Raw genomic sequence first — 11,477 nt, 5'->3', positions numbered from 1 at the left:
GACTGCTTAATGATTGATTTCTCTACATGGAAAAGCTTATCCCTGAAAATTCTCTAGCTGATGGAGGATACAGGCACAGAGAATAAGAGAAATCATAATTTCTTCCTGCCATTCTTTAGCTCTAGATTACTAATTTTACCGATCAAATGGGATATAATAATGCCAGTGTGAAACTGGACTGTTAAAATATTTTCCTGGGAAAGCAATACTTCTGGGACTTGCATAAATGTTCTTGCACTCATGATTACGTGGAGCTGATGAAGCACTTCTGGACTGAAAATCAGTATTTCCCTTAAAAAAAGTCATGCAGACTCCCTTAACCAACTGCAAAACAAGTGAAAATTATCAGCTTGAAAATCTTTGAATTGACAGGTTAATGGTAAAAGTTGCTTGCATCTGCTGTCTTCTGAACACAGAATAAAGCTTTCGCTTTCCAAAAGATAGTGCTTTTTCTTGCACATTTCATTGTGTTCTGCATTGGTGTTGCTGAAAGGAAGGAGTTCCCAACCTTCCTCCTTGTGAGTTTTCAATTGTTCTAAAGATGTCACACTTTTAAACAAAAATCTCCGTCATCACACCTGAACTTTGTGTCCCACGATTTTATCTCTGCTGTGGACATCTTGGCTCTTGATCTCTTATTCTACCTTAATTAAATGAAAAACAATTACTCAGAATAGCCAGCGATCTGGAATGTTTCCATACAGAGATCTGAAAACAGCAGGTTTTTTACTCTGCCTCTCACTTCTCTTGCTTTGAAGCACAACCAAAATAAATTATTTTCTGTTCTCTATCCATCACATAATTTTAGGAGTGCATCAGTCTCCTGCAGCATTACCTGCACTAGCACACACAGGCTGTTTTGATGGGTACAAGAGTTGTCAGAGCAAAATTTACAGTGAAGAATAGTCAAGAGAGGGAGTTTTTACAGGGGTGTATCATGATAGGACAGGGAGTAGGGGTTTTAATCTGAAAGATAGTAGGTTTAGATTAGATGTTAAGAAGAAATTCTTTTCTGTGGGGATGGTGAGGCACTGGAACAGGTTGTCCAGAGAAGTTGTGGAAGCCCCATGCCTGGAATTGTTCAAGACCAAGTCGGATGGGGTCCTGAGCAATCTGGTCTGGTGAAAGGTGTCCCTGCCTATGGCAGGGAACTGGAACGAGATGATTTTTGAGGTTCCTTCAAACCCAAGCCATTCTAAGATTCTATGATATGGAACAGAGCTAAAAAGTACAACAAAAAGCTCCCAACATAGAAAAGACATTATCAAGCCCTCCCTACCTGTGTTGAAATTAGAGTATTGTTTCCTTTCCTGATCAAATAATCCTTTTCAACGCTTCACCTTAAAAAAAAAAATCAATTGTCAGCCTCCGTTTCATTAAATTATAACTTCAGACAAACTATTCTTCCGAAAAGCAGATAAGGGGGTGGAGATGATTTGTGAGATATAAATACAATAGCGCTCCTTATGCCTACCATGTTAATTTGGTACACTGACATGTGCCTCGTTTAAACACTTCTGAACACTTTGAAGCACTTATGAAAACAAACAGGATATGTTTTCTCAGAAAGCAAAAACGAAAGGCTGGAAGACTGTATTTCATTATCACCAAATCAGAAGGTGCAAAACTGGTACAATACAGAAGTCAGAAGAGTGACTGTGATCTAGGTTTCTGAGAAGCAATCTGCACTTACCATACAGCAAAGGGTTGAACTAGATCGTTTTCCTGTAGTAATGACACTCACTCCTCCCCAAAAGAAAAAAAAAGACTTGTATATTCAAAGAAGTCAGCTTTCCTTAGAAAACTGAATCCTTTGTTTTTATTACCAGGAAACTCAAAGTGATTCAACCAGGTAAAACTGAAATTTTAAAAAGTTTATAAATAACTCCATTTGCCTTCTGTACCTTGAAGGGAGGCCTTCTTGTGTCTTGCCTTTGTGACAGCCAGCTCAGTGGCCTTCAGAACTGAAGAAAACTGCACAGTCTCTGTGAATCCCATAAAATCGTAGAATCATTTAGTTTAAAAAAGACTTTGAAGATAATTGAATCCAACTGTTAACACAGCACTGCCAAGTCTACCACTAAACCATGTCCCTAAGTGCCACATCTACATATCTGGTAAATATCTCCAGGGATGGTGACTCAGCCACTTCTCTGGACAGCCTGTTCCAATGCTTGACAATAATTTTGCTGAAGAAATTTTTCCTAATACTCAATCTAAATCTCCTCTGGTGCAACCTGAGGGTATTTCATCTTGTCCTATCCCTTGTTACCTGGGATAAGAGATCAACACCCACCTCACTACAGTTTTAGATCATCCTTTTACCCTTTTCTGAGGTAACAGCAAAACAGAGATTCTGTCCATAGCAGTCTGTTAATATTTTTCAACTTGCACAAGAAAAAGAGAGAAAAGTATTACCGAAAATAAGACAAATCACTAAGTTTGTTACAAGTTAAAGAGTATTTAATGGCTGGAGATACCCATTCATACACATGGCAAAGGACAGATGCTCACCCTCCTGAATTTGGCAGTATCTTTTACACTGTGAGAATTGCAGATCAAGCCAAGAAAAGGCTGTCATACCATTGTACAGCATGTGCATTAAGATCTATGTTTGCACCAGTCCTGTTGATCTACACAGTTTTGATGGTTTCTTCCAGCAACAGTGAAGCTTTTAGTAAGCAGCCTTTGCTCTGTCTTCACCACTGAGGATCCACCAGTAGGAATTCTGACCACCAGAGCAATCAGAGCAGATTGAATTTTTGTCCACCTTTCCTTATGTCTATTATCCTTCAGCACTGTTTGGCCTGCATCTTTTGATCAGATGTGCTGTCACTCAACCCCTGAACATACTTCCTGTATTTGGGGCTTTTTTCAGTTCAAAGTGTCCTGGAAAACAAAGTCAGATTCAGTGCAACCCTTTACCAAACTGTCTGGGAGACAATCTAAAGCAAAGCATCAGCTGGGTCTGGATTTATGTTTGGGTGAAATAATTGCTATCTTCCAAAGGGAGGTGGACATGATGGATCATCAAGGAAAATGAGGCCCAGAAATGGAAACAAAGAACAAGCAAGACAGAAAGCATGAGAATACCTTCATGTTCCCCTGTGCTAATGAGAGCCTTCATCATACTCACGAGGCAAATTCATAATCTGTAAGACAACCTAAGTCTTGACAACTGCTGTCACACATCTCTCTCAAATCAGTTCTTGCAGCACTTCTACAGGATGACAAACTCCTGCGGCACCCCTGGGGAAGTAGGGCAGAGACTGGCAGTCTGTCCCATCCCATCCCACTACCCCAGCCAGGAGCACACAGGGGTTAACTAACCCTCACCTTCACTCTGGCTTTAATTCCTGGCAGAGGTTCTCTTTCATGGGTGGGAAGAAAACAATGCATTGTCTCCAAATGACCTATTCCCGTTTTCCACCTCAGAGGACCTTACAAAACGCAATAACAAACCTGGCTCTTCAACTTGCCTACAAACGATAAACTCGCCTTCCAAATTATAACTCCAGTCCTAAATTTAATCTTAATTATTTTTAATTAGATATGGCCTCTAATTACGGTAATATCTTTGAGAAATTGCCCTTTCTAAACATGGGTAGATCTTATATAAGAAGAGAATGCACTGTAGTTTTGAGGCTTTAGATTTCTAAGTTCTAAATTTACTTACAACCCTGAACCTGAACTTAATTATTAGCCAGAGTCCTTTCTAGTGTTCTCCCCTATATTACATAATAATTTTGGAAAGCTATTATTTTACACTAATTATTACTATAAATAAATAGTAATTCTGTCTGTCTTCGTAAATCATACAAAGTACAAATCCTAACACAAAATCTAATTATATGAATGAATTGAAGGAAGCCCAGAAGTAAATGAGAACATAGAGCATTGGCCTAAGCAAAAGAAGTTCCTTTCAGTATTAAACCCAAAACTTTAACCCTAGTTTCAATCTTAATATTAACATCAACACCAAAAGTGAGCACGTCAATGACAGTGAAAGAAAACCATATTTCCATAGAGAAACATGTCATCTTTGTATTTCCCTAATCCGTGGGATTCCCACCCATACACTGAGAACAGTAAAGTTTAGATTTCCTTAGATACCTTAGTCAGGGCAGCAGTGTAAATCTAGCGTCTGCAAGACAACACAGAAACATTGGTAATTTCCAAAATCTGCCCATGTCTAACTCTTTAGTAATAATGCGATGTAGCAAATATCTGGGCTCTTAAGAATGAATGTGCCAATAGAAGAGAATGCCTCTTAACCTGAAATCTAACCTCAGCCCTAAATTTAAAGCAAGTTAGAGCCTTACCCTAATACGTAGCCCACTACCAGCCCTAATCTTAGTTTTAACCTGGTATGCATCCAAACAAAAAACTACACAGTATTTCTCTTTACCAGCATCTGTTGTCTTGTCTCCTGAACTCTGCAAGCCACAGATAACATATTTTAAACTGGAGTCTTCAAAATCCAGTTCCAAACTCTATGTCTGATGTTAATTACTTGCAGGGCTAAGAGCGTAATGAAAAAGTACATCCAACCTTCTACACTGTCATCCTCTGCTCTCTTCCTAACTCTGTCAGACCACCAGGATAAAGACATAAGCAAGTATCTTGAAGACTTGAAGTCCCAAATCCCAGTTGTAATACTTGTATTAATTAAACATATGTAAATATTAAAGAAAGATATAGAGCATTTCTGCCATCTTCTTGATTCTCCACTCCCCTGAGAAAACAAAAAAACCCTGCAATTCTCTTACACTTCCAAACCCCAACTCAAAATGTACCTTGAAGCCTGGTGTTAGCTTGCACACCCAAACAAGCAATGACCCTTCTTAAATTGTTCCCTTCTGGACATGCGAGTCCTAAAAGCTTTACACCCTGACTCTTACACAAACCACATCCACTTTTTAATTTTAATAAAAATATGCAGATTGCAAATTCCTGACATCCACAGATTAGTCCCATCAGGTTAAGAAAAACTGTCCCCATTAGTCTTTATTTTCCTCTCACCTATATGGGACCTACTGCAATGCTATAGAATTCTCAATCCACAAAAATTCCAGTGTCAACCCCAGTCATAATTCTATATGATGGTTGGGACGTATACCCAACACAAAAATATACATTAAAATATTCCCTGTTGTCAGCATTTGTCCTCTTCCTAGTTCTGAATTACTTAATATTGGTCATGTTGACAACCAGGGAAAATAATAAAATATAATGTTTCTTTATTTTCTTATTAACTGGGATCCAGTTAAATAGGACATTTAAAAATTAAGTATCTCTTTTTGGTCAAGATTTTTCACTCTTTCTACCCTTAGACTGTCCGCATTGTCAGCAAGTAATTAGAATGAGCTGGATGATGAAGAAGAGTGTTCTAAATGAGTACATTTCACAGAAAAGTTGAAAACTACTGAAAGCAACTTCTTCAGCTAATGTATTAAGAAACATATGTTAATCCTTTTAATAATTTTTAAACATAAACTAATATGGTGTTCTACAACCTCACAGAATTTCTATACCACAAATTTAAAAGTGCTCTTCACTAAAAATGATAGAAAGGAAGTATGACACAAAAACTAATCTCTTATTAGGAGTTTAAATTTTGCAGCATCAATGTGATTTCAGCTAGTGCCAACATTTTTAGTTGCATACTTGATGCAACTTCTCCACCTAGTGGAGTCATTTTTAATGCTTCAAGAGATCTCAATTCCTTGCATGCCATTATTTTTATTTCTAATTCATTGAAGGAGCAATAGCAATGGCTCCTCACATAATATTTTATAAATATTTAAGCTATATAATAAGGTTTTTTCCAAAATTAAACTTCATTTCACACTGTGACTGAAATATTTATAATAACTTTGGAAAACATAAAGATGAGGACAACTGCAAAATAAAAACCAGTCACATCAATCAAATGTATCCACAAAACTATTTCAACTAAAAAATGTCAGATATTTTATTCACTTAGGTTTTGGTAAATGAGCAAAGTCCTATTTTTAGAAAATCCTATACACCTCAAAAATATTAATAATCACATTTAAAAGAAAATTTTAGAGCAGGCAACATACCTGTTGACAAAACAAACCCGTCCGGATGGCAGAGTAAAAGGTATCAATTTGAACAGTTTACCATGGGGCACAGGAAATTTCAAAGCACTTAAATTCTTACTTTGAGGCTGGGTGGGATGGTAAAATATGTATCCTGGTCTGAATATGTACATGTGTGTAAATGGTCAGACCATCATACTCACATACATCATGCAGGAATTCCAGGGGAAAGGAGAAAGAACATTGTCCTGCAGAAAGGCAAACCAGATGAACATAATATCCACTCTGCTTAAACGCATGAATCATAATAATACTTCCCCCTGTGCTTACGAAGAACAGCCTCTTAAAAAAAAAATCAACAACAACAACAACAACAACAAGAAACCCAAAAGTAAGTAGTTATACAAAATACACAGTTCACACCCCAGGACCTATTAGGACCAAAGCTGGCCCCCAACTTCAGTACCTGTAATCGCAACTGTAGCACAGCACAGTGAATTTCAGCCAGGTTGGTCCTGAGCCACTTTGGGAGACAAAGGTCAAAACAGAGGGTATGAATTTCACCTCCTTTCTTGCTGGTGATGAGTGCACTGCCAAAGCAATTGCTGTAATGCACTGTGCTCCTTGCATGACACATTACTTAATAATTGCATGGCTGCATTTCAAGTCACCTTCAGTTCACAATAGTTTTTAGTTGTGACTTGACAGCGAGAATGGGTTACAGTTATCCTGCACTTGAGATAATGAAGGTATAGATTATAGTTGAGAGCCCACATCAGACAAATGAGGTCACACGTCCTGACTTGATACAGATCAACATTATAAACTTCGTCTCATATAACATGAGTATCAAAAAGTTGCCTTGACTTGTTCAGTGCACTTACCAGAACTCAATTTTCTGGTATTGGAGATCACATTGCCTCTTGCTGATGAAGTTCCAGTTTAATCTTTCTCACTGTACCAGCCGACTCCACCACAGCACCAAGCCTTGCAGATGCAGGTAGACTTACTTGAGTACCTGTCTCTGAGCCAGCACACCATCTCACGTGCACACTACACTGCCTGCACAGCAGCATCAGGGAGATGTCCCTGCTGCACAGAAGGGGAAACTGAGACAGCAGCAGGAGGCTAAGACTTATCTTGAACAGATCACAAACAAGCAGCAGTGGAGGAAAGAGACTTAACCAAAATCTTTTCTTCATGCTGATAACAAATAGCTTTCAAAAGCAGTGCATTATCCTTCCAAGCAGGAAGATAATACTTAATCCAGCACAATAGATTTCTTAATGCTAGATTAGGCAACATAAACACAGTATCCTGCAGGGTAAGACACGAGGCAGAAAAAAAGGGAGAGTTTCCTTGTGATCATGGAACATATACATGTAATACTGTCTTTTACAGTGCCTGGGTTTCAACTGTGATACAAACCTTAGCACATGAGTTTTGTTGCATTTACTCCTCCTTAGAGAAAAACTAAAATACAGAGCTATGTAACTTGTGGAATTATGGAGCTCTTATTATTTTCTTTTTACATTAGTGATGTCCTTGGGCTTGCACCAAATTTTGGCCAGCCAGAAGCAAGGAACATTCAGAGCAATGTTAGTACACTTACAACTGTGATACTAGTTCACGATTCATCACCAAGAGCAAAACACTTTTTCTCATTTCTGGAGATCAGAATGCAGGCTTTAATAGCCCAGTAGCTCTTGACTGGAAGGAAAAGGGTTAAATTACCCCAGAGTGCTGTGCAGCCCTTCTAGAGGACCTCAACATGTCGGAGAGATGGGCAGAAAAGAGCTGTCTGAAGTTCAGCAAAGGCAAATGCAGGGTTCCACACAGAATAACCCCAGGCACCAGTACAGGCTGGGCGCTGACCTGCTGGAAAGCAGCTGTGCAAAGGACCTGGGGGTCCAGGTGGACAACAAGCTGTCCATGAGCCAGCAGTGTGCCCTGGTGGCCAAGAAAACCAATGATATCCTGGGGTCCATTAGAAAAGGCTTTTCCAGCAGGTCAAGGGAGGTGATCCTACCCCTTTACTGAACCCTGGTGTGACCACATCTGGAGTGCTGTGTCCAGTTCTGGGCTCCTCCGTACAAGAGAGACATGGAGCTCCTGGAGCTGGTCGAGTGGAGGGCAAAAAAGGTGATTAAAGGACTGAAGCATCTTTCTTATAAGGAAAGGCAGAGGGAGCTAAGCATGTTCAGCTTCAAGAAGAGATGACTGAGAGGGGACCTCATCAGTGTATGTAAGTATGTGAAGGGAGGGTGTCAGGAGGATGGAGCCAGTCTCTTTTCAGAGGTGCTAAGCAGTAGAATGGGAGGTAACAGGCAGAAACTGGTGCACAGGAAGTTTCCTCTGAATATGAGGAAGAACTTCACCGTGTGGGTGACTGAGCATGGGAACAACTTGCCCAGAGAGGTTGTGGAGTCTCCTTCACTGGAGATATTCAAGAACCATCTGAACACAATCCTATGCAATGGGCTCTAGGATGATCCCGACTGAGCAGGGAGGTTGGACCAGATGGCCCAGTGTAGTCCCTTCTGACCCTACCCACTCTGCAATTCTGTGAAATGTCAGAATCCACCACTAGCTCCCCAACAGGAGCTATAGGGAATATAAGTATGTAATAAAGGCTATGAGGGGAGCTAACAGGCTCCCAATGACTGCTGTAAGAAAGGTTCTCACTTCCTCAGCAACTTTTGCTGTACACGTTTCACTTAGTTTTCAGTGTACAAGGAGTAAATTTTGGGGCTGCCCAACAGCATGCTCAGCCATTTTGTGTACCCTAAGCCAACCTTTTGGCACATGGCATATTCCAGTTGTCATTTGCACGGTAGAAATCAAAGAATATTGCATAACAAGGGCTGCCAAATACTGGCATGCAAATATCCCAAGGACAACGACAAGCATTGGACTTAGTTACTGAGTTGGACATATGAACAATGTGGTTGAAGCAGGAAGGTAAAATTTATAACCTCTCTTCCCCGCTCTTCTGCCTGGGAACATGTCTTCTGCTCTTCAGTTGTAGCTACGCTGGCCTTGTGCCAACATACTGCTTTTCAGTTTTTCCTCTTAAGTGTCAATAGTCTACTGATTTCATCTGCTACAGTTGCTTATACATTGTCTGTCCTTCAGAGACAGGAAAATAAACTGGGTAATGACATTTCCTGCTTGCCAGGTTCCTTCCACAGAGATTGTGACAAGTCTTCTGGTAATGAGCGAGAAAATACCTGCAATATTCTTCCATCCTTCTGTCCACAAAGGATGGAGTTCATGTGTTATATGCTTATATTCAGTTGAGTCCTAAATGTTTGTAGTCTACATGAAATTAGTTTGCTATCTTAATGAAAACTGACCTCATGTTCTTTGCTAAAATGCAAATAACCAGAAGGAGAAAAAAATATCCTCAGACATTTGAAAAAATTCTCTTAATTGAGGAGCATGCCTTGATTTTTATACTTGTTCACGCAAGGGTTGCTGAGAATTCTCATGATACTGAGCAGCTAGTCATTTATAAGGATGTATCTACAAAGCACTGCTTCAAGAATAAGAACTAATGTAAGTGCACAGCTCTGGATTGGTTTTTTTTTTTCAAATTCCCCATGGAATTGTGAAACATTTTCAGTACACAACCAATGCAAACTGAAGGAATTAAAATAGAGTTTGGAGGCACAGTCCAGAGCTCCTGTTCTGTCAAATTTCATCTTGTTCACCACCTACTGCTTTGGTGCTAGGGTTGTAACACATCTGAAAGTAAATTATTGTGGGAAGAAATATTCTCTACTTGTCATGACAAAATAAAAATTAAAAAAAAAAAGCTGAATTATTCTGTAAAATTTGTGCAAAAGCCCCCTATGAATCATAAAATGTAACTGAGGCAAATGGAAGTTTCTAGAAGTGATTAATACATGGGAATATTTCTAACAAAGGAAATATTTCAGCATTTTTAGTCAGTCTTGCAGCTGTTGCACGGGCATATGTGTTTTACTTTGGAATAAGGTCACAATTATCTATAATTCACACTATTATCAATGTTGGTGCCCTTTTGTATTTGGCTGCTTTTTTTTCTCAGTTATATTAAATTAAGCTGGCATCTGGTTTTGACTTTGGTCTTGGTCTACTTGGTACTTTCTTAATAGCATGATAGATTCTCCTTCCTTTATCGCAGCTCATGAGGGGATCCCTTAAAAAAAAAGTGTGCTATGAGAAAAACACAGAACACAGCTCACTGTTAGAAAATATATATTCATATATCTACAGCTGAAGGCAATTTTCTGTAGATTGCCACTGTGCAGCTACAGGAAGAGAGGGAACATTTCTTCATTATATTATCACTATAATTAGGGTCATACTGGACACAGAATAAATATCCCTTGAGATTGGACAGTGATTCCAAATTTCTTTTTTTTTCCTAAAGATGATAAATACAAAACATTTTAAGTAGCTGCTGTTCTTTTTTTATCTAGGGTACATGGACAAAATCTGTCATGATCTTATATGAATCGATCATTTACTTCAGAAATTCTAAAATGCCTTTTGCAGACAGACAGTGTTTGTTGGCAAGGATTATATTCACAGTTATGATTGTGGATATCATCAGAGACATGCAGTCTATTTATGTGTATATGACTTGGTCCCTTCCTCTCATCTGTACCACAGTTCCTAACTGAAGATTTACAGGGGACACTTTAGAAAAATGAAACTTTCAGCTTTTATTGGATAGTACCACAGATTCATCACTTGCTTATTACCTGCTCAAATAAAGCCCAAGATACAAAGAGGTTGATTTCATACTGCCCAATTAAAAGTTGTGCTGCTGTATATAGTTAATGGAGCAAGACAGGTCGAACTGCTACTGAAGGAGCTCTCTGATTTGCTTTCTGAAGATGTCTCTTTTTCTCCATTGACTAGAGAGGGAAGTTAGAAGGGCTGATGGCTAAACCTACATAAGAAAAAGTTAGGTGTTTCAGGGAAGATTTTGATGTAAAATATGATAGCCTCAAGGAAGAGATTAGCTCAGTTGGTCAGAGCATGGTGCTAATAACACCAAGGTTATGGCTTTGACCCCTGCATGGTCCATTTGCTTATGAGTTGGACTCAATGATTCTTGTGGGTCCCTTCCAACTCAGAATATTCTGTGAAATTTCTGTGAAAGTAACTATGTTAAAATCTGAATTTGTTTTTGGGGCAACAACAGCTAAATATTTTTTTTGCGGAGATCACCTTTCTTATGAAAACAGCAATGGAAAACTTAGGCAAGGGGGTGGTTGCTATTGTCATGATGTTAAGATTGTGATATGCAGATTTTTGGAATGTTCTTTCCATTCACAACTGCAGTCTTACAGTTAAGTAAAATGGACTGCCATCCTGCCCTTTGAATTGGCCCCTCAAATCCTTGTGTTTTCCTGCCTC

The sequence above is a fragment of the Neopelma chrysocephalum genome, unplaced genomic scaffold, assembly GCF_003984885.1.
Source record: "Neopelma chrysocephalum unplaced genomic scaffold, ASM398488v2 Primary Assembly neopelma1_22, whole genome shotgun sequence".
NCBI classification, from domain to species: Eukaryota; Metazoa; Chordata; class Aves; order Passeriformes; family Pipridae; genus Neopelma; species Neopelma chrysocephalum.
The sequence above is the reverse complement of the archived record's forward strand: the minus strand, read 5'-3'. Positions refer to the sequence as shown.